This window comes from Gorilla gorilla, chromosome 8, assembly GCF_029281585.2.
Source record: "Gorilla gorilla gorilla isolate KB3781 chromosome 8, NHGRI_mGorGor1-v2.1_pri, whole genome shotgun sequence".
Lineage (NCBI taxonomy): Eukaryota > Metazoa > Chordata > Mammalia > Primates > Hominidae > Gorilla > Gorilla gorilla.
In genome coordinates, this window is record NC_073232.2 from 146333943 (window position 1) to 146356691 (window position 22749).

Below are 22749 nucleotides of genomic sequence, written 5' to 3' on the forward strand. Positions count from 1 at the left end.
TCTACAAAAACAAAAACAATACAAAAATTAGCCAGGCGTGGTGGCACACACCTGTAGTCCCAACTACTCGAGAGGCTGAGGTGGGAGGATCCCTTGAGCCTGGGAGGTGGAGGTTGCAATGAGCTGAGATCATGCCACTGCACTCCAGCCTGGGCATTAAAGCAAGGCTGTGTTTCAAAAAAAAAAAAAAAGAAAAAATGAAATAAACATGCTAAAATTGATAACAATTTTTACCTATTTGCTTAAAATTTGCTACAATATATAGTACTCAGTTTCTTCTCTTGTCAGAGTTACTAATGATGTTACAAGAAAGAAAATCCACCAACCTTTTTTTTTTTTTTGAGACGGAGTCCTGCTCTGTTGCCCAGGCTGGAGTGCAGTGGCTCGATCTTGGCTCATTGCAAGCTCTGCCTCCCAGGTTCACGCCCCCACCATTCTTTTAATGTTTTATAACAGTGAGACATTTCAATTCCCTCTGGGCAAATTAATGAGATAGGATCAATGTCAGTGTCAGTCCTTATAACTGAGGAACTCCTACAGATTGCATTTTTTCCCTTGAAGTATAAATTATGGTATTCTTTTTATTTCCTGTCCTTCATTCAAGGAGACAGATTTTATGCTGAAAGATGTGTATTTTCCTATTCCATGCCTTTAATACTCATGAAACAGTAAAAGAAATAAACTTAATTAAACCTCTCATAATGTAACCAGAGTCCACTAGATGATATTCTCTAGGGTACAAAATGGAAGGAATCCCAGAAGCACGTAAGGTGGCCCCAAATTAAAGAAGGTATTAAATTTTAAGTGCAAGATATAAATGCTTCCCTATTCATTACCTAAGGGGGTGACAAAGAATAAAAGAATAAACTAGGTGAAAACTCATTCCTTCAAACTGATGCTTCATTTTTATAAAGAGAAAAGAACACCCGTCCGTTACCTCAAGTTTTTCATTAACTCAGTAGTTCTTTCCAAGCCATGAGTCACCGCTGTGGGGAACAACTCAGACCTTTTTTAAAAATCCTGCCTGAAAAAGAGAATATGTCGGGTGGGTGGTTTTAAAAGTCCCGAATAATGGCTGTTTTATAGCTAGTAGCCCACTGTTGTTAAAACCTCACAGCGTCTCTTCTCCCCAGGCATGACGGAGATGGTGCGTAAAATTACTCTGAGCAGAGCAGTGAGAACCATGCAGAATCTCTTTCCTGAGGAGTACAACTTCTACCCTCGCTCATGGATTCTGCCTGACGAGTTCCAGCTCTTTGTTGCTCAGGTAGATGGCACTCCGTCCCCATGACCCCTGAATTATATTATGGTTGCAACTGTGTCCTGGGTCCTGTGTGCTGGGAGCTGGGACAGGGGGTCCCAGGGAGCTGCGACTAAGGGAGCATCTTAGCAGTACACAGTAGGTGTTGGCGGCTATCAAAACAGCTTGCAGAGTTGAACGAGTAGGGTGACAGGTAGGTAAACTGAAGAAACGGGTCTTGACACAAGGAGACAGCCCTAAGGCGGATATCAGAGCTGGATCATGGAGTCAGGACGCTGGGGAGCCAGGGAGCTGGAGCCGGAGCAGGTGGTTGGGCCCCCAGGTAGGATGGGGCTGCTGGGGGAATCCTGGAGCCGTGGCCTCGCCGGCTTCCTGTGGCCTGAGATGTGGGAGGTCAGGCTCTGTTTAAAGGCCAGGGAGCAGGTCTGACAAACTCATGGGGAACCTTTTAAGTGTTTTGCTTTAAACTTGTTCCAGAACCAATTGTCAAGTGACCCATTCCATCTCGAAGCACCAGGTTTGAGCATGTAATACACTGGAGCCCTCACCACTGATTGTGAAGTGGAACTCAGAATTGCCATTTTTGTTAGCCTTTTAACAGTTTCATTTAGGATCCCTTCAAAGCCTTTGTGTACAAGTTTCACAGTCTGTCCCATAACTCTGGGGTAACTATACAACCAATGCCTGTCTAATTGTGATAAGGCTAACACCATTTACTGTTCCTGCTATGTTCCAGGCTTTGTGCTAGAAGTTTAACATTTTTTATTTATTTTTATTTTTGTGTTTTTGAGATGGAGTGTTGCTCTGTTGCCTAGGCCAGAGTGCAGTGGTGCGATCTTGGCTTACTGCAGCTTCCGCCTCGTGGGTTCAAGCCATTCTCCTGCCTCCGCCTTCTGAGTAGCTGGGACTACAGGCGGGTGCCACCACACCAGCTTTTTTTTTTTTTTTTTTTTTTTTTTTGTATTTTTTGTATTTTTGGTAGAGATGGTGTTTCACCGTGTTGGCCAGGCTGGTCTCGAACTCCTGACCTCATGCGATCTGCCCGCCTCAGCCTCCCAAAGTGCTGGGATTATAGGCATAAGCCACCACGCCCAGCCCACATTATTTCTTTTAATCTTCACAGCAATCTTGTGAGGCTGGTTTTATTATTATCCCCATATTATGGATGAGGAAACTGAGGCTTTGAAAAATTTAGCAACTTGCTTGAGAAGTAAGGTTTAAAACCTAGAGCTATTTCCAAGGCATATGCTTTCTATAGTCTATTTTATTGCCTCTGTATTGTTTTGGTTTTAATATTGAATTATAAAACTTGTAATAAAATTATCATTTACTAAACACAAAAACAGCTTGAAGTGATAATTTTTAAAGGAAGTTTTCTCTGAGATGGTGGTCACATGGGTTTATATACATTGCTTAAAATTCACCGAACTATTAACTTAAAATGGGTGCATTTAATTGTATGCAAGCTATGCTTCAATAAAGTTAATTTTAAAAGATAACTCTCAGCTGTTCCTCATAATTACCCCCCCCCCAATGTTTCTCTTCTGTGGCTCTGCTCATGCTGTTGTTGCTATGTGGAATACCTTTCCTTCCCAGCTTTGCATCCAACTACAGTCATGAGTCACTTGACGGGCACACATTCTGAGAAAAGTGTCATTGGGTGATTTCATCATTGTGCCAACACCATAGAGTGTGCTTACACAAACCTAGATGGTATAGGCTCCCACACATCCAGGCTATATGGTATAGCCTATCGCTCCTAGGATACAAACCTGTATAGCATGGTACTGGATTTAATATTGGTAAGTCTTTTTTGTATCTAAACATAGAAAGGGGAAAATACTGTATAAAAGATGAAAAATGATACACCTATGTAGGATACTTCCCTCCACTCCCCACGGTCTCAGGCGAAAGGGTTTGGGGTCAGGTATGTTTACCCTCCACTCCCCACCGTCTCAGGCGAAAGGGTTTGGGGTCAGGTATGTTTATCCTCCACCCCCACCATCTCAGGCGAAAGGGTTTGGGGTCAGGTATGTTTACCCTCCACTCCCCCCGTCTCAGGCGAAAGGGTTTGGGGTCAGGTATGTTTACCCTCCACTCCCCACCGTCTCAGGGGAAAGGGTTTGGGGTCGGGTATGTTTACCCTCCACCCCCACGGTCTCAGGCAAAAGGGTTTGTGGTCAGGTATGTTTACCTTCCACTGACTTTTCAACTTCCGGCTCCTTCATTGCTCCAAAATCCTAACTACCGCAAGGAAAAAACACACAGAGAGGCCGCAGCACAGAATCAAGAGACATGCAAGATTAAACTACACGCCTGACCACACATGAACCCTGGCAGCATGGCACAGACACAGTGAGAGACACGAACATGGGGTCAAGCCCACGCATACGGTGACCAAAGGAACTCCCAGCTTGGTGGCTCCCATTATCCCAAGGGCCTGCACCAAAGCAGGTGAAACCCACAAGGGCCCTGCACCTATGTCCACTGAGGCATAACCTGTGAACCAAGTCCCACATGAGGGTGTGGGGCCCCCAGAGTACACTCAGAGCCACTTGGGAGCATCAGGGAACACACCCACTTGGGTGACCAGAGCTTGGTTGAAGACCCAGCTGTGCTGTAACCAGCAGTGAGGCTGGATTTTCACCCCAATCTTCAGGCTGCAAAGCCGACATGCATTCCACAGTGGCAACCCACCTCCTGCTTTGGCCTAGAGCTACTCTGCATCTGGAAGCTGATGGACAGTGAGAGTTAGCCTCATCAGTGATAGGAAAAAATGAGCCCAGAGTCCCCCTGGGGGTGCCTGTGGGGCTGAGAGAGGCTCTGGAGGGAGGTGGATGAAGTCCAGATCTGGAATTCTGCACTCCAGCCTCCTGAGCTGCCAGGACTCTGGACTGCTGCCCTCAGCAGGAGTTGAAGCAGTAGGACCACCCACGGTTCTGCCTGAGGTCACCCTCTGTTCTTGGTGGCCCTGGCAATCAGAGTCCCAGGCACTGGTCACCTTTCATTCACTCATTTATTTGTTTAAGACAAAGTGTGGCTCTGTTGCCGAGGCTGGAGTGTAGCGGCAACATCTTGGCTCACTGCAACCTCCACTTCCTGGGTTCAAGCAATTCTCCTGCCTCAGCTTCCCAAGTAGCTGAGGTTACAGGCACGCACCACCACATCCAGGTAATTTTTGTATTTTTAGTAGAGACAGGGTTTCGCCATATTGGCCAGGCTGATCTTGAACTCCTGACCTCAGGTGATTCACCTGCCTCAGCCTCCCAAAGGGCTGTGATTACAGGCGTGAGCGACTGGGCCCGGCCACCTTTCTTCTATTCACAGTCTGCCCCTCGTTTTATTGCTTGACTGTTTAACTTACATCTGCCAGGCGAAGAGTCAGAGCCCTGGCATTGGGAAGTGGTCAACTCATGGGTTGGTAAAAATAATTTACCAACAATAGTATAGGTTTGAAAAAGGAAAGTTTATTAGAAAGGAATCACACTGCAAAAGGGTGCAGTGGGGTGCCTTATTGAGAGAGGATTGAGCATGCCGCAGTGAATTTTCCTTAGGAGGATTTACGGAGCTTAAGAGGGGAGCTTGAGGGTAATTTGGGACACATTAGCCACGTAGGTTATAATAATGATTACATTTGTAGACGTTTTGGTGCCTTAATGTAAGCAAGCATTGCAAAATGAGTTTCCACATGGCATTTCAGAGATGTATGGACATTTTAGTTACTTATAAAAGTTGAACGAGGCCTGGAACCAGATGCCGACTTTAGATACTAGAGAAGTTTAATTATTATTCCCAGGGAAGGAGTTTTGCCTCCGGATGGCCTGTTTGATGGTCACCAGGGGGTCTTTGCTCCCTTCCAAATTCCGCAAATTAGGAGTTTTTTACTCCATTCTCTGTTCAGTGGTCACCAGGTGACTTTTACTCTCCTCAGCAACTGCCACCCTTTCTAGACTGTAAATCTTCCTGAAAGCAGGGATCATATCTGTAGTAGTCCATTCTCACACCACTATAAAAAACTACCCAAGACTGGGTAATTTATTAAGGAAAGAGGTTTAATTGACTCACAGTTCCCCATGACTGGGGAGGCCTCAGAAAACTTACAACCATGGTGGAAGGGGAAGCAAATATGTCCTTGTTCTCATCGTGGCAGGAGAGAGAAGTGCCAGCAGGGGAAATGCCAGACATTTATAAAACCATCGGATATCATGAGAACTCACCCACTATCATGAGAACAGCGTGGGGGAAACCGCACCCATGATCCAATTATCTCCACCTGGTCCCGCCCTTGATATGTTGGGATTATTACAATTCAAGGTGAGATTTGAGGGGGGACACAGAGCCAAACCATATCAATATCTGAGCCACCTCTGTATCATTCACACGCATTGCCCCATCGACCCTCAGGACACCCCTTTGAGGCTGAGTTAGCATCTGTCCCCAGGGATAATATGAGGCCTCAGAAAGCACACATGGCGGCACTGGACAGACCTGGAGCTGGTTCCAGCTCCTCCACTCCTTAGCTGGTGTCTCTTTGTGCAGATTAGTGAAACTCTAAACTCCTCTTTTCTCTTGGGGGTCAGGCGCTGATGTGGAAAGGAGACATAGCAAAGGCTCAGAGTAACTACGTGAGCGACTGTTGTCATGTCCTCATTGATAGGAGGAAACAGGCTTAGTGGAAGGCTTGTCCTGTCTTGCTGCCCAGCAAGGCAGTGGGGGGACCCGGTGCTCAGGGACTCAAATTCCTTCCTCTAAGAAAAGTGTGAAGAGGGTACACAGATTCAAAGACACTCTATGTAGTCTGTTCTTCATGATCAGATGAGAAAACACCATGAATGGCGTGTTTCTAAGCTTAGCGAAGAGCAACATGGAATGAACCCCAGGGGTGAAGGAGAAGCCCTAGGAGGCCCCAGGCAGCCTTCACAAGAGCAACTGGAGGCTTGATGTCCAGCAGATTCCTTTGTCCATGGTGACCTCTCCCTCCTGTCTCCTGACCACTGCCTCAGCCCTGCCTGTTCAAACGCCTAGAGGAAGTGGCTATTTTTCCTGCGTGAAGTCTCCTGGGGAAAAGTCTTTGAATCCTAGTGCCTGGGGGAATGAAAGCATCTAAAGTGACAGCATCAAGGCCCAGAAGGCCGACTCAGGGATGAGGTCTGGGAGGAAATCACTTAAACCTCACCCCTCTGCTGCCCTGAACCTCCTGCAACCTGGACATTGGGGTGGCACCCAGAGCACTGGCTTAGCTGTGAAGACAGGAGTGTGCACTCCAGCGCTGCCTTCTCCTAATAACTGGGTGATCTTGCAGGTTACTTTGAATCTCTAAGCCTTGATACCCTCCTCTGTAAAAACATACAGTTTGAGGGATTAAAGCTGAATACTTTTTTAAAGTACATGCCACAGTGAAGTGATCAACAGCATGAACGTCCTTCCCCTTTTCCTTTTCCCCTCAGAACTCCCCCCTCATAGTTATGGATTCTCCACATCTTCAGGACAGAGATCTGAAACAGTGGAGGTTGAGGTGGTAGGGGAGTTCAGTCTAGGTTTTCTGTAGCTATGAAAGATGGGTACCATGGTCCTGTTTCCCCCAAACTGATGTTGAAACCTAATGCCCTCCAAAGTGATGAGTTTAAGAGTTGTGGCGTTTTGGAATTGACTAGGTCATGGAGGTGGAAATTTCATGGATGGGATGAGTGACCTCTTCAGAGAGGCCCAAGAGAGACCCTTCATCCTTTCTAGTATGTGAGGACACAGTAAGAAGGCACCATCGATGAACTAGGGAGTGAATCTTCCCCAGACACCGAATTTGCTGGTGACTTGGTCATAGATTTGACGCCTCCATAACTGTGCGCAATAAATTTCTGTTGTTTATAAACCTCCCAGCTTATGGTATTTTGTTATAGCACCCAGAGCAGACGAAGACAATGGGTGACTCTTGCCACAGGAGTGTAAAGGTCTCGTCAGTGTAGTGGAGGGGAGGGGTCTCTCCCAGCACATGGCCTGCTCTGATTACTGAAGCAAGGACCCTTATGCCCTCAACACCATTTACAAGATGGCTCCAAGGCTGCACCTGCCAGGACATATGGCCCCTGCTGGGTACCTAGAGAAAGCTGACGTGCAAACATCACTCACTCCTCTTCCACTCTTGCTCTCTGTTCTCTCACTGTATTGATCAATTCATGTTCTAGATCCTACCAGTGCCAAAATCACCTTTTCTGTTCCCCTTGCTCCACTTTAACTTGTTTGAAAAGAGATAGCTCCTCCCCACCATTGGACAATAATTGCTTTACCTGGGATTGAGGAGAAAGGCAGTGTGAGCTTGCCTTGGAAGTCAAAGCCACTGAGAAACCTGAGCCTGGAGGTGCATCACACACAGGTCCAGAGTTTTCTCTTCTGGGCTATTATGGAGAAATGGCCATCCTGGAGGAAGAAGAAGCTGTCTCCCAGGGACTTCCAGGCCTTGGCGGCCCCGGGAGGCTCACTCAGCAGGCCCAGGCTCAGCTAAGACATCCCATTCTCAAAGCCCTGGGGACAGAGGCAGCTCCCTCTCCCCAGAATTGTCTCCCCAGGTCTCTGAATCCTGGCAGGAAGGGGGAAGAGCCTCAGCATTTTGTAAGAAGAGAAGGGCAGGCTTATGGTTCAGCCACTGGATTATAGACACTGTCCTGGGCTTCCACCCCTGATGATACCTGAACTTACAGCTGAGCATCCTCTCCTGGAGTTCTGTGTAGCTTCTTGCTTTCTGGAACTACTTCCTGGCTGTGCCATCCACTCAGTTCCCATTTCAAGGAGTCCCTTGTGGTTGACATTTGAATACTACCTTGCAGGAGTCAGCATTATTTCACACCTTCAGCATGGATCATCTCTTTCCTGCTTGAAATGCCTTCTTCTCCAGGATTCCAGGATCCCACACACTCCACCTCAGTCTCTTACCAGGTTCCCCTTCTCTGCCCCTTCTCTCTAGGAAGTGTTCCTTTTGCAAAATAATGACCACATCTGTAGCTTCAGCCCTGACTTCACTCCTGGACTCTAGGTTCATTTATCTATCTGCCTCTGCCTCCTCTGCAAGCATCTCAAATTGAGAAGATCCACAAAAATTGTTGAATTCACACATCCAAAAACTGTTTTGCCCATCTTCCTTGTTTATGTAAATGGCATCATCATGTGCTCATTCCTGAGACTAATGCCCTAGGAGTCATTCATGGTTCTTCTCTTTCCCTGGAAACACTGGTCTGGCCCATAAGAGATTCTTCTGAATTCTACCTTCTAAGTCTTTTCCTAATCCAGTCATCTTCCCTGTCTCCATTGTGACCAGTGCCATTCAGCATGCCATCATTTCTTGCCTGGACAATGCAACAACCTCTTATCTAGCCTTTCTTTGTTCCCTCTGAAATAAAAATTTATTATTCCCTCAGAAGGCAGAGTAATTTTCTGAAATGTGCATCAGACTGCATGATTCCAGTGCACACTGAACATGGTTCTACATGACAGCCAGTCTCCCGAGTTATCCAGCTCACTTCCACACCTCACTGTGTCCCAGCACACTCATCCTTGCCTTCTTTCAACATCTCAGGGATGTTTCTCTGCCTAGAGTCCTCCCCGCAGGGCTGCACACATAGCCACCCATCTCCCATCACTCAGGCTGGAGAATTACCCCCTCAGAAAGGCCTCCAAAGACATTACAGTCAGAACCTCATGTTTCTTCCCACCTCAGTCTCTCTCTCTTTATACTCTATTTAGATTTATATTATCTTTCTCTTTTTTCCCTTCTTTTCTGCTTTTTTTTTGAGATGGGGTCTTGCTATGTTGCACAGGCTAGAGTGCAGTGACTACTTACAGGCGTAAGCATAGCTCACTATAGCCTCGAACTCCTGTGCTCGAGTAATCCTGCCTCAGCCCCCTGAGCCCACGGACACATGCCATGGTGCCTGGCAAATATTTAGATTTTTTCACAGCACATATTACTACCTGAAATTGGCTCAACGTTTTCATTATTTACTTATTTATTGTCTTTCTCCCTGGCAGTAAACCATAGGAACATGTTCTCTGAAGTATGCCCATTAAAAAATTGTGTGTATGCCTAACCCCAGCTACTCAGGATATTGAGGTGGGAGAATGACTTGAGCCCAGGAGTTTGAGATCAGCTTGACCCATATAGCAAGGCCCCATCTCAAAAAGTATATATTGCATGTATTGGAAAATTATTATAAAATTATTTATTGTATACATTGCATGTATATACTTTGTGTATAGTATACATATGTAACATGTGCATAACTAACATTTATTATTTTAACCATTTTTAAGTGCACAGTTCAGTGGCATTAAGTACATCCACACTCTTTTCCAAACATCACCATCTTCCATCCCAAAACTTTTCCATTAACTGAAACCCTGCACTCATTAAACACTAACTATTCCCCTAATCCAGACCCTGGCAACTACCATTCTACTTTTGGCCTCTATAAACAGGACTACTCTAGGCACCTCACATATGTAAACTCATACGTTATTTGACGTTTTGTGATTGATTTATCACAAAATAAATGTGGAATTACAAACCAAAATATGGTATATGTATATGTGTGTATATTTACTCATGGATTCGATTTACCAGAAACCGTTATTTTTATATGCCACGGCTTCCAGTTACTCTTTGGGGTCCTTTTATTTAGATTTGAAGGAGTCCCTTTAACATTCTTTTTTGGGCAGGTCTTGTGGCGATGCACCTTCCACCATTTGTGTTTCTGGGAATGTCTTTATTGTGCCATCATTTTTGAAGGGCAGTTTGTTCAGATATACAATCCTTAGTTGAGAGTTGAGTGTTTCCTTGTTTGTTTTCTCAGCATTCTAAGTATGTCCTCTGACTGTCTTCTGGCCTGTAAAGTTTCTACTGAGAAATTCCCCAATAGTCTACTTGGGAATCCGTCTTACATGGCAAGTCACTTTCCTCTTGCTCCTTTCAAGACTGTCTATTTTACTTGGTTTAAGGCAGTTTAACTATAATACGACTCAGTACAGGTCTCTTAGGATGATTCTATGTGGACTTATCAAGCTTCCTGAATTTGTAGATTCAAGGATTTCTTGGGAAGTTTTCAACCATTATTATTTTATAAAAATAATCTCTGTCTTTCTCTCTCAGTATCTCCTCTCTGAGACTTCCACTATGCATGTGTTGGTTCACTTGTCAGCGCCTTATAAGTCCATGAGCTCCTTTTACTTTATTTATTGTTTCTGTTGTTCCTCAGACTCGTAATTTAAACGACCTGTCTTCAAGTTTATCGGTTCTTTCTTCTCACTCTTTGAATCTGCTGTCGAACAGCTCTAGTATATTTTCCAATTTGGTTACCATATTTTTCAGCTCTAGAATTTCTGTTTGCTTCTTTTTTTATAATTTTGGTTATTTTCTTATCATTTTAATGTATATTTGTATATTGCTTTTCTTATTTTCTTTAGTTGTTCGTTTGTGTTTTTCTTTAACTCTTTTAGCATATTGAAGTGTTGTTTTACTTTTTTTTATCTAGGAAGCTTGATGTGTGTGTTTCTGCAAAGACAGTTTCTGAAAACTTATTTTGTTTTGCAAATGGTTGATGTTTTTCTGTACCTTTGTGTGCCTTGTAATCTTTTGTTAAAAACTGGGCATTTGAAGAAACAGGTACCTCTCTCAGTCTTTACAGACTGATGTGGCATACTTTTGCTAATTGGTGAAAGATGTCCTAAGTCTGGATCAGCCTGGGATAAAGCCTTATGGTCATTTTAGGTATTTTCTGGGCATGTGTCCTCCCTGGGCGTGTGTGTGTGTGTCTGTGTGTGTGTGTGCATTGTCTTGTTTTCTTCCCTCAATTTCTCCCATATAAACAGCCGCTTTTACATGTCTTAATGAGCCTCATTCAGCTTCTCTCAGGCTCAGGCCTGAGATGTTCTATTGCATTTCTCTGCCCATGTTCCTTTGCCCCAGGTGTCCACAGTCTGCAGCCTCCCCACCAGTTCTCCCATGCCTTGGTGTCTGCCATTGCTTTTCAAGGCTTCCAGCAGCCTGAGAGCCAAGCCATGGCACCATTCTCCACCTGAGCTCCCAGCCAGGCAAAACAGAAACAAGTCTCTTGGGCAGCCACATACAGAGTAGAATATTACAGATAAATGCTGTCCTTTTTCTTCCAGCCTGAGGGAGGGAACTGGGAATTGTGCTGCAAGATGCCAAGGATGGGTAGCAATTTCACAGCATTTCCTGCTGGCTTAAATGTAACTTTTTCTTAATTTGATGTTTTCTTAGTTGCTGTAGATGCTGGATTTGTTTTCAGAGCTCCTATAAAGTTATTGTAGTCCATCTGTAGTTGCTTTCCTAATATTTCCATGGGGAAACAAGTGTTTGAAGCTTCCAGTCCACTGTCTTGCTGATATCACTCCTGGCAAGCCCATTTTTAAAATTATGGAACTAAGACTCAGAAAAGCTGGTAAGTGACAGCACTTTGACTAAAATCTGTGAATGTGAATCTTTAGACTAGTGTTTCTTCTACACGGCTGACCCCAAGCTGTCCTTCTAATAATCAGAGCGATAATAACGACGTGCATACAAATGGCACACTGCAGTTTAAAAACTAGCTTTGTGGCCGGGCGTGGTGGCTCACACCTGTAATACCAGCACTTTGGGAGGCCGAGATGGGCGGATCACAAGGTCAGGAGATTGAGACCATCCTGGCTAACATGGTGAAACCTCGTCTCTACTAAAAATACAAAAAAATTAGCTGGGCGTGGTGGCGGGTGCCTATAGTCCCAGCTACTCTGGAGGCTGAGACAGAAGAATGGCATGAACCCGGGAGGTGGAGTTTGCAGTGAGCCGAGGTCAGGCCACTGCACTCCAGTCTGGGTGACAGAGCGAGACTCCGTCTAAAAAAAAAAACAAAAAAAAACTAGCTTTGTTTTCTTGTGAGGCATCTAGAGTTCCTGTTTAGGGTAGTTGGGAGAGAGGGGAACTGTCCCATTTGCTAGATGAAGAAACTGGACTATTTGTCCAAAGTCACATACAAATTAGTGGAAAACTCATATTAGTTTATCTGTCTCCATATGGCCATTTTGGCCTCTGCCCCACACTTTCAGAGGCTTGGAAGGTGCAGGTGGGAAGATGAGGAAAAACAGATCAGAGAGGGATATATTGCAGGGCAGGTACCTCACCTTCCCTTACCCCAGAAGGTGCCTGCCATGCAAAAGCCACAGGCCATGGCCTGTGAGAGTTCCCTAGAATTAAGCAATAAAGGGAAGAGTCATGGGGAGGGTCAGAAACCTGAATTCCAGGTCCCTCTGTGAGCCCCAGCCTCTCTGTACCTTGGTTGTGCAGTATCTGCACTGAGGCCTGACCCCATCTCCTTGTCTAGGACTGCTGGCCTATTCCTCTCCCTCCTCTTTACCCTCCCAGGCTCTGTAAGGACAGCTTGAAGGCTGCCCTGAACCTGGATCCAGTCCCACAGCCAGGACTTCCCTGTGCCCACCTCCTTGGTGACAAAACCTACCCTGGCAGCTGGCCTGGTTGAGGACAGTGGGAGGAGAAGAGGCCGCCCAGCGCTGCAGCTTTTATTCTCTGAAGCCAGAGACCCACCCTGGGAGATTTTATCAGGACTTCTGCTCCCAGATCCCTCCTTCTACAGACACCCTGATCCCCAGGATCTAAAGCTGCCTCCTTGGAACTCTCTTCTCAGTCAATGCCCTGTCTCCTGAGTGGGTCCCAGTCCTCCCTGCTTCCTGCCACCCCCTGGGAGGTCCCAGCCCTCCTGCACATGCCCACAGCTGTGGAGTTGTGCAGGTACAGCCCCTGGGATGTGGCCTCATCGTAGTGTGCAGGGAGGCCCTGCAGTGAAAACCTGCACACTTCTGCACCAGGACACTGGAGTCTGCCGTCCTCCCCTGGGCTGGGGATGGGGAAGCAGCACCTAAGACTTCCTCACAGGTGACAAGCCTGCGGCCTGTGTGGAGGCCACCAGGTGAAGTTAACTACAGGAGTGGTTAACTGTACAGTCTCTAAAGCCAAGTTATTGTTGGGTGTGGAAAACAGAGAATAGGAGCACACAGCTGAGGCTCTGCAGTGATCACTAATTTTCAAAAAATAATTGGAAATTTTTCTCTAGTTGCTAATTGTTCAAGAAACTTAGATCATGAAGAAAATAAATACAAAATCTGAACTACGGTATAATGGTTTCTAACAATCTTGAACTTGGATTTGGTTTTCAGAGTAAGGGAACAAGGGAAAGTGCAAATTAACCTGGGAGGTTATCTGGGCAGCAAAAACCTCTCAGGAGCATATGTAGAGTCCAAGGGTGGAGGAATCTGAAGCGCTTTTGGTATGAAATTCTTTTATAAGCAATTTTCTTCGGTCCTCTCAGAAGAGACCTCTAACTGTATTCTTTTAGCGTGTCAGAAATGATGCATCTAGCTGCTTCCTCAGCGTCTTGTGATTGGCATCTGAAGTGGAGGGTGATCTTGTGTGACTGAGCCCCCAACCTGTGGAATCAGCTGCTGTCTCCAGGTAGATAGTGTCAGAACTGAATTGAATTGGAAGAAACTCAGTTGTATCTGCTGGAGAATCTGTAGGATTGCTTGGTGGGGAAACTCCCCACAAATCTTGGTGACGGGAGGTCACAGAAGTATTGCATGTTGATGGTTGAGTGAGGAGATGGGAAAAGTGAGCTTTGGCTGTCTTCTCCCTGTCTCTCCTTCGAGGGTTTGTCGGCTGTACACCGATCTCCCAGCAGCTTCTGCGTCTTTTCTCCCTCAGATGTTCTCTCCTGTGCCCTCCTCCTTCAGTGAGATGTAAACAAGCTGCCTCATGTGTCTTGTCTTGTTGGAAGCCCGGGGCTTGACACCAGATATTTACCATCTCAGGATGTGTGCACCCCACAGTTCTCTACCCCAAAACTCTTTTTCTCACTTTGTTAAACAACATGATTTTCAGGCATTGCTGAAAATGCTTGACTTTCAAAAAAATATCAAGACTCATCTTAAGATCTGGATTTTGCAGTGCCTTTATTACTTCATGTGTCTTCTGCTTATTCTCATGTGAAATTGTATTCTAGGTACTAATTAATTATGCCAAGGCTTTCTTCCCTTTCTGGATAACTTGCAGTGTTTGGGATGCTAACTGCATGGTGTCCTTACTGTTTTGTCAAACATCAGCCCCTTTATTGCCTTGGTCCATCAAACAAGCCCATGGTCCTTTATTTATTTTCCAAGCCTAGTTTTCCTGCAGGGATAAGCACTGACCCTGATGGTCCCTCTAAGGTCACGTGTGTGGCTGTGAAGAAGTTCAGTGGAGCAAGTGCCAGACAGAGGCAACACAGCCCAGTCCAGATCCCTGCTGGCCCTGTCCACAGCCTCTCTGTCTCAACTCCTCACTGAAGGAAAGGACAGAATGCCACAAAGGTCAAGACAAAGCTGGGGCATGTGAGAGCTCTTGGGACCATGGGAGAGTGGACAGTGACCCCAGGAATCTGCTCAACACTGGGTGAGGAAGGTAGACTCTGTTTATCCAATTTGCTAGGTCTTATCTCCAGAATTCGTCACAACTGCATAGGAGACCAGGTGAGTGATTGCACCTAGACCCTCCCATACAGGTGGGATTGCACCTTAATTGATCTCGCTGTTGATACTGGTGGATAACTCCATTTGGTTGGCCAAGAAGGACGTCTAAATACACATGATAATGGTGGACGAGGTAGAGAGTCAAGAAAGGCTGGGTCCAAAGTAAAGAAGCAAAAGTTTCTCTGACACACAGAGTGGGTGGAATTTGGGAGCCCAGGCAGCAGAGCCCCACAGAAGTATCTTCACATGGAGCAGAGCCCCATTCAGCCTAGGACTGAGGGCTCGTTCTCAGGATGGGCTGGTAATACCTAGGCAGTGCTTTGGACTTAGGAGAGCCTCGGGGTACTAGGGCATTCACTAAAGCAGGACCCAGGACATAAATATAGTTCTAAGGATTAAAGCCCAGGGTGGGGCTTGGGTTCAGAAACCACACTATCAGATTCTGGGCACCAGGTCAGAGTTGGGCCGGTAATAAGGATCCTTACCGTCAAGTCCCTGAGTGTGTGGCTGTAGCTGTTGAAGTACTACAGGACTTCTGGTAGAAGGGCTGACACTTTCTGTAGATAGGGATCAAGGGGCTTTGCTGTGTTGAGGAGGCTGCACGCAGAGGCCGGAAACTAGGCTGGGCCTGGCAGGTTGGAAGGTCATTCATGGACCGAGCACATGGGCTTCAGTCCACGTGAGCCACTTGGCATTATTTCACAGCCAATGGGTGCTGTTTGTGAATGTTCCTTGAATGCATATTTTGGTCGAATGAGAGAATTCATTCATGTGAATTAATGAGAGAGGGAGTTGGAATAGTAAGAGGTGGGCACAAGCAGCCACTCATTAAACTCTGCGGAATTAATGAATGACTAATACAAAAAGGATCACCAGCTGGAAAAAAAAGTCACTCCACGCACTCCTCTAGTGAGAGGAAAGAATCATGAGGTTGTGGCACATGGCAGGGTTTGTTGGTGGGTCAATGACAAGCTTTCAGTTTGGAGGATGACTTGGGTACATTGGAGACAAAATAAATCCGCACAACTCTCACCTTTTTGTGACACCTTGTCACACTGCATACCTATTTTACCTTCAAGACAATCTCATGAACTGGGTATTTTTATCTATATTGTAGAGCCCAGAAGCTGAGCCTCAAAGGTCCCTCAGCTCTTGGACACCTAGAACTGTGCAGTTTGAAACAAGCCATGGTGAGAAGTGTTCCCTGAGTCAGGGAGAAGAGACTGGCTCCACAGAAACAAGCCCTTAGCCAGGCAGGGCTCAGGAAGTAAACGTCAGTGGCTCTGAAGGCAAGGCTGGTGCATTCTGATGCTGGACACAAGGTGACTTTTGCTCTGCAGGATGTGAGCAAGCTCATTTCCAGGCATGGATGACTTCGGGAAGAAGGTCTACTGGCCCGTGTTTGAGGCAGGAAGAGAAATGCAAGGATTAAATTTATACCAATTTTGCCACAAAGTAACAGATTGTGAAATCTCACAGATCCAAGTGAGGTAGGCAATGTTCACTGATGCTCATGAAGAGTGACAATACATTTATTATCTCATCTGTGCAACTTTCAGAAGCAAATGTTTGCATATTTAACAGCTACCCTAGACCTCAGACATAGCCAAGAACTGTCTACAGCAAGCTGAGACCAGTGGCACCATGGATCTGGGGACTTGGTCTCTGCAGCAGGCTGGGCACAGCCTCAGGACTCCAGGATGCAGAATCCAATGGCAGAGGCCAGATGAGGGCGACATACAGCACACTCTCTGCAGGAATCATCCCCGTTAGACCCTGGAAAACTGTGAGGGGATAACTGAAAGTGCTGAACTCAACGGACATAAGAAAAACTGCCCCAAATGGTTGTGTGACTAAGGCAAGTCACACGATCTGTTTTGAGTCTCACGTTCATCATCTTTACAATGGGAATAAATAATTTCTTGCCTGTCTCCCATGAGATTGTTCTGATGTTTGAGTAAAACGATGCCTGCAAAAGTGCATTTTGAAGGGAGCAGTGTGACGCACACGACAGAGCACAGTTCCGAAGCATCATTCATTTCCACCACCACAGCCACACGAGGGAGTGGGAGTGATGTTTCATATCCCTTCAGGGATAACATGAAAGATCCTGCTCCCCAGGTGTAGAGCTTTGGGGGACAAGGTCAGGGAAGGCAGGGCTGGCACAGGTGCTGTCAGAGTGATGTGTGGTCCTAGAGAGCCCAGTTAGAGCGGGGACACTGCAGGAGCCACATTTGGGCATGTGGACACCCTGGGTCTCAGGATTTTATACCTGAGACAGTCAGCCAATATGTGTTATTATAAATATGTTTATTAACACATACTTCAGAAACACCCTGTCCCTAAACTAGAGATGACCCATGGGAGGTGTCCTTTCTTCCTTTGGATTTTACAGTGACACACCAGAAAGAGTGATGGGAAACTCTCTAATCTGCAGAAGAGTCAGAATCTTCAAAGGTGAGGAACAAGTCGCAAGTCATACCAGGGTCTGATCCAGAAGTCATATCTGTCATTTTATCTAAATGAGGGCGAGTGAGACAGGAAAGACCTTGTGTGTCCTTTGCTTCTAAAAGTAAAGGCAATGAGGATTCCAGCAGTACATTCTGGGCAAAATTTACATTTACAGACAGAAACCATACTTGTTTGTTATGCGAAAGTTCTGTAAAAGCTTGGATATGCACTAGAAATTATTTAGGTTGAGACAACTGGTAACAACTCTGGCTATTGCTAGGGGTCATTGCACTTAAATACCAAATGCCCTCCTGCCCAGGGCATCACATTCCTTCTGTGTGAAGCATACAGTGGACTGTTGGTGTATTAGTGAAGTAGAATTTATGCAGTTTTACCCCTTCCAAGGCGCTGTTATCCCTTGAAAGACTTCTCAGTCAACCCTGTACAGAAGGAAAGTTTGGAGAAATGTTGAAGAAAGAAGACTCACAGAGAGTTGAGGGGCAGGTTCTTAGAGAAGGCAGTCTGCATTATCCCTCTACCACTGTGAACATCACCACAAAATTTAGCATCTTAAAACATCACACATTTATCTCAGTTTCTGTGGGTCAGGAATCTGGGCACAGCTGGGGTGAGTCCTCTGATTATGGCCCTGGAACAAGCCTGCAAACAAGATGTAAGCCAGGACTGGCATCTCACCTTGCAATGGAAAACTTTCTGTATCTACTTGACTGGATTAAGGGACAATCAGATAGCTAGTAAAGCATTTTTTCTGGGTAAGTCTGTGAGGGTGTTTCTGGAAGAGATTAGCAATTGCATCAATAGACACTGTATTCGCCAGGGTTTTCCAGAAAGACAGAACCAATAGGATATCAATATCTAGATACAGACAGAGATATGCGAAAAGAGATTTATTAGGGGAAATGGATCATGTGATTATGAAGGCTGCAATGTCCCACCATAATCTGTGTGCAATCTGGAGACCTAGAGAAGCCCATAGCATGTCTCAGTCCAGGTCTTCAGGCCTCACAACCAGGGAAGCCCATATGTAACTCTCAGTTCCAGGCTTAATGTCTGGGAACCTGACAGGGTGGTGGGGACTTTGGGCATGGTTCTAGTGGGAGTCCCGGAATCCACAGGCCAGAGAGCTTGGAGTTCCAATGTTCAAGGGCAGGAGAATGGTGTCCTAGCCCCAGGAGAGAGAGTAGGATAATAACCTTTCCTCTGCCTTCTTCTTTAGGATCCTCTCCAGCTGATTGGACAGTGCCTGCCCACAGCCAGGGTGTCTTCCCCACTCAGTCTACTGACTCACACACCGGTCCCCTCTGGAAACAGCCTTGCACACATCCAGGAATAATGCTTTCCCGGTGCTCTAGGTATATCCTAATCCAGTCAAGGTGACACCCAAAATTAAGAATCACACTGAGTAAAAAGAATTGCCCTCGCCGATGTGGGCTGGCATCACCCACAAAACAGAACAGAAGGCTGGGAAGGGTGGATCTGCTCTCTGAGTTGAGACATGCATCTACTCCCACCCTCCAACACAGGGGCTCCTGGCTCTCAGGCCACTGGATGCTGATCGAACTACACCATGGGGTTTCCTGGGGCTCTAGCTTGTGGAGGACCGGCCATGAGGCTGATTCCTCGGCCTCTGTAATCACAATTTCCATAATAAATTCCTTTCTTATCTCCACATATATATCCTAGTGATTCTCTTTCTCTGGAGAACCCTGGCTAATCCACACCTGAGATCTTGGCTGGGGCGGGGTTGTTCCTCCCTTACGTGGTGTTGGCAGGACTCAGTTCTCTGTGGGTTATTGTGCTGAGCCCGTTGGCTTCCTGCTGGCTGTGGCTGCAGGGCACCCTCAGGTCCTGGCCACACAGGCAGCTGCTCATGATGAGGCAGCTAGCATCATACAAGCTGGCAAGGGCGAGTGTCTGTTATCAACAAGGATATTATAATCTCATGTGATTCAATCACATCTGTCACAGAAGCGGCATCCCGTCAACCCTGAGAGATCCTAACGCCACAGCAAGTTACTCAAGAAAAGGAAATTGCACTGGGCTGTGAATACCAGCAAGCAGGGGTCACTGGGGTCATCTAGAGACCACCTACTGCAGCCTGCCCGCCAACCCCTGGTGATGCCACCCTCTGGCATCCACGTTCTCATGTCACCTTCTCCCCTAAGTGTGGGCAGGACCTGTGGCCAATTCAACAGCCCATGAAATGCCAACCCTCCAAGGACCACATGAGCTTGGAAGTGGATCTCTTTCTCAGTCAAATTTTGAGGTGAAACGTCCAACCTGAAGGCTCATGAGACCTCCTGAGGAAAAGAACGCAGGTGAGCCCGGATTTCTGCCTCCCAGAAACTGCGAGATGATGATCACAAGGAGTTTACAGCTGGGAAGTCTGTGGAAATGTGTCACACGGCGTTAGATACCCAAGGCACCATCTGCAATTACTCCTGCAATGGCAGAAGCTGCAGACAACAGCTTTGGGATGCTGGGAGGATTTCTGTGCATGTAAACTTCCAGGAGAGACTCAGTGTAGAGATAAACCCTGGGGTAAGTGGAAAGAGAGCATTGCAGCAAGTCTATGCATGAAGCACTGGCCTATGTGATACGGCAATTTACAAGTCCACCGTGTATTATGTAATATTATAGAATACCCCTCTTTTCCGTGGCTCTTGTCAATTTTTTGTATCTCTGAATGATGAACTCTGCACTTGGCAGACAGTTCCTGGCATGCGAATGTAAATGTTGAAGGCACTGATCCAGCCTCTCCTTTCCTTTAAGTTTTCACTCTTTATCACCAGACATCAACTATCCGTTTGAGTTTGGCACTGGAGATGTTGACCTGAGCTGACCTCCTGGGCATAGTTTTTTCATTGGAGGGAGCTTTCACCCTAAAAATTGCATCCCTCTAGCAAGGAGTCATGTGTCTTGAATCCTCGTTTCGGCTCAAATCCTGCCTTGGGGTGCTCTTGGCTGAGGAAAAGTCCTCCTTTTCTGCCTTTGAAATGTTTGTAAAGCCCCGAGGCCCCCCAGCCTGGTCTGTTTCCCTTGGGGGGCCTCCCCATGGGCAGAACATGCTGTGTGCTTCTCATGCCTGGCGGGGTTGCTCATGCAGGCTCAGGTGAAGTGATGGGTGATGGAGTCTGGGAAGGAGGGTGCAGGTCCGTATGCTTCCTGCCCTAGTACTCCACAATTCTCCTTGGGACTCAAGTGGCCCCAAATATTGGCATGCACCAGGAAGGATCCCAGCACAACTTGGCTGGCCCCATGGTCTAACTCGTGGGCTTCACGGTAGTGAGGGCTGGACAGTCACACTCCCACAGCAGTCCAGCAAGGCCCAGCAGAGGGGTGGGTGGTAGGATGGCAGGGCTTGCAGGTCACAGCATTCTGATGGGCCAGGGGCCAACTCGAGCAGGGCTGCTGTGTGGGCCCATATTCACAGGCATTGCTGTGGCTTCAGCCACACATGCTCCATGTGTGAGCATCAGGAAGCCCCTCCTCCTTTAGGGAAGATGGACAGTTACCCCTGAGCAGGGCCATGTGGGGTAAATCACAATGGTGGTTGTGAAGTTTTTTCAGAGACAAGATGCTGTGGCCACAACACATGTGGAATTCCACTGCAGGAACACCCAGTGCCACGTTAAAAGACACGTGAGTTTGGAGTGTATGTGGGTGTTGGCTTAGTGGTTTCTCTCCATCTTCTTTGTCTACTTTTCTCTTTCTCCTCCTGCTTGCCATGAGCCTGAGGGCAGGGCCTGAATCCAGCAGCACCAGAACCCAGGTGGCCTGGCTCTCAAATAATTGGAAAAGAAAGCTGGGTGGAAATATGGAGGACAATGGTAAAGGCCTGGATTACAATTGAGTGTTTACAGATCTGAAGTGGCATGTGTCCAGGTGCTGAACTTAGTCCATCCTATGCAGCTCAGTGGTTCCAGACGTCAGCCACTCCCAATCCCTGTCCTGCTTGCCTGCAGACACCAGGCTCCCTGCAAGGCCCTTTCCCTCTGCCCTTGATCTAAGGGCATTCATGCCTCCCTGCTCTGTTCGGACACTATCCTGCACAGAACACAGCTAAGCACACGCTTACTATAAGAGTCAAGCTGCATTTCTCCCCAGCCCCAATTCTGGCCCTCACTCCTCTTTCTGGTTTCCTCTCTCCAACCTCTGAGACTCTGCACTGCTTTTCCTCTTGTCGAGCACACCCTTCCCCTCCGTTCCACATATTACAATCTTACTCACACATCAAGCCTGAGTACAGGAGGATGGGCCTGACCACTCGGTGAGTTCCCACTCCTCTGAATTCCTGTGTTATTAGATGAGCAGCCCTCTGATTTTGTCCTCAGTTGTAGTTGGACATGACTGATTTAAGCAGCAGAGGCATTTGTCTAGCTTCATCTCTAGACTTCAATCTCCCTGAAGACAGTGAGCAAATGTTGTGCATCTTCAATGTGTCCCTGCAGTTTGCATGCTGTTGGCAAGTAACCGAGCCTGGCATGTGCAGTGAGGTGGATGGGTGGACAGGTCTAACATGATCCCCAACAAGAGGGAGAAGACAGGCAGGAAAGTGGCGAGGACGCAAAACAGACAAAAGCTCAGGGTGAAAAATACTATCTAGGTGGGGGTGCTGGGGCTGCAGATCCTAGAGTTTCTCAAAGGCAACTCGATGTTTTGTAATTCCATCCAGTCTCCAGCACCACTATGCAGCCTCAGCATGTGTGCTGTCCAAGCAACTCCACCCCTGGGGGAAGAGGGGTGCCTCCTTCAGAGGGTGTCCGCAGGAGGACGTCAGGACCCTGGGGGAAGAGGGGTGCCTCCTTCAGAGGGTGTCCGCAGGAGGACGTCAGGACTCTGTGGGGCCTGCGGGTGGCCTGGTATCTGAGGTCTGGGAGTCGTGCTTGGCAGCAATCAGATGATGCCTGGAATCCTGGGCTGGCCTCCTCCCTGTCTCCTAAGAGCTCCATGGAACTTGGTCTCCCATTAAGTGGTTTTTGACCCCAGTTTTCCTGATTCTCAGATTCATCTGGCATGAAAGCCAGATAGCTTTACTGCATTCTGAAGCTTTTTTTCCCACTGGCAGTGAGTTTATAGGAGTGCTTCTGTGCCGCTATTTTATTTTTTACAGGCAAGGATGAGTGATGCCTGGGGGGCGAGCACACAGGCTGCCTTTGGCTCCCAGGCAACAGGAGGTCAGTCTGGCTTTGGAGGTGGGAAGAGCTTGACTTCACTTGTGTGGGACCCTGAGTCTATTTTCTTATCCAGAAAACAGAGGGAACAATGGAATCCAGGGCTGGAGTGGGGAGGGATGGCCTTGCTGAAGTGACTGAGGCCGCCTCACTCCTCCGAGCCTCAGCGGTCATCTGTAGAAGGTTGTGTCCATAGGGCTGTCCCAGCTCCATTCCAGTCTGTCCTGATGTGCTGATGGGCACCTCCCTGGCCAGGCAGCCATCCCTGGCTCAGCAGTC

General features: G+C 47.1%; 1 pseudogene; it reads left to right on the top strand.

The window, feature by feature from the left end:
- Positions 1-18880, top strand: part of LOC129525175 (NADH dehydrogenase [ubiquinone] 1 alpha subcomplex subunit 8-like) — an 83471-nt pseudogene extending 64591 nt beyond the window's left edge.
- Positions 18881-22749: the final 3869 nt, after the last annotated feature.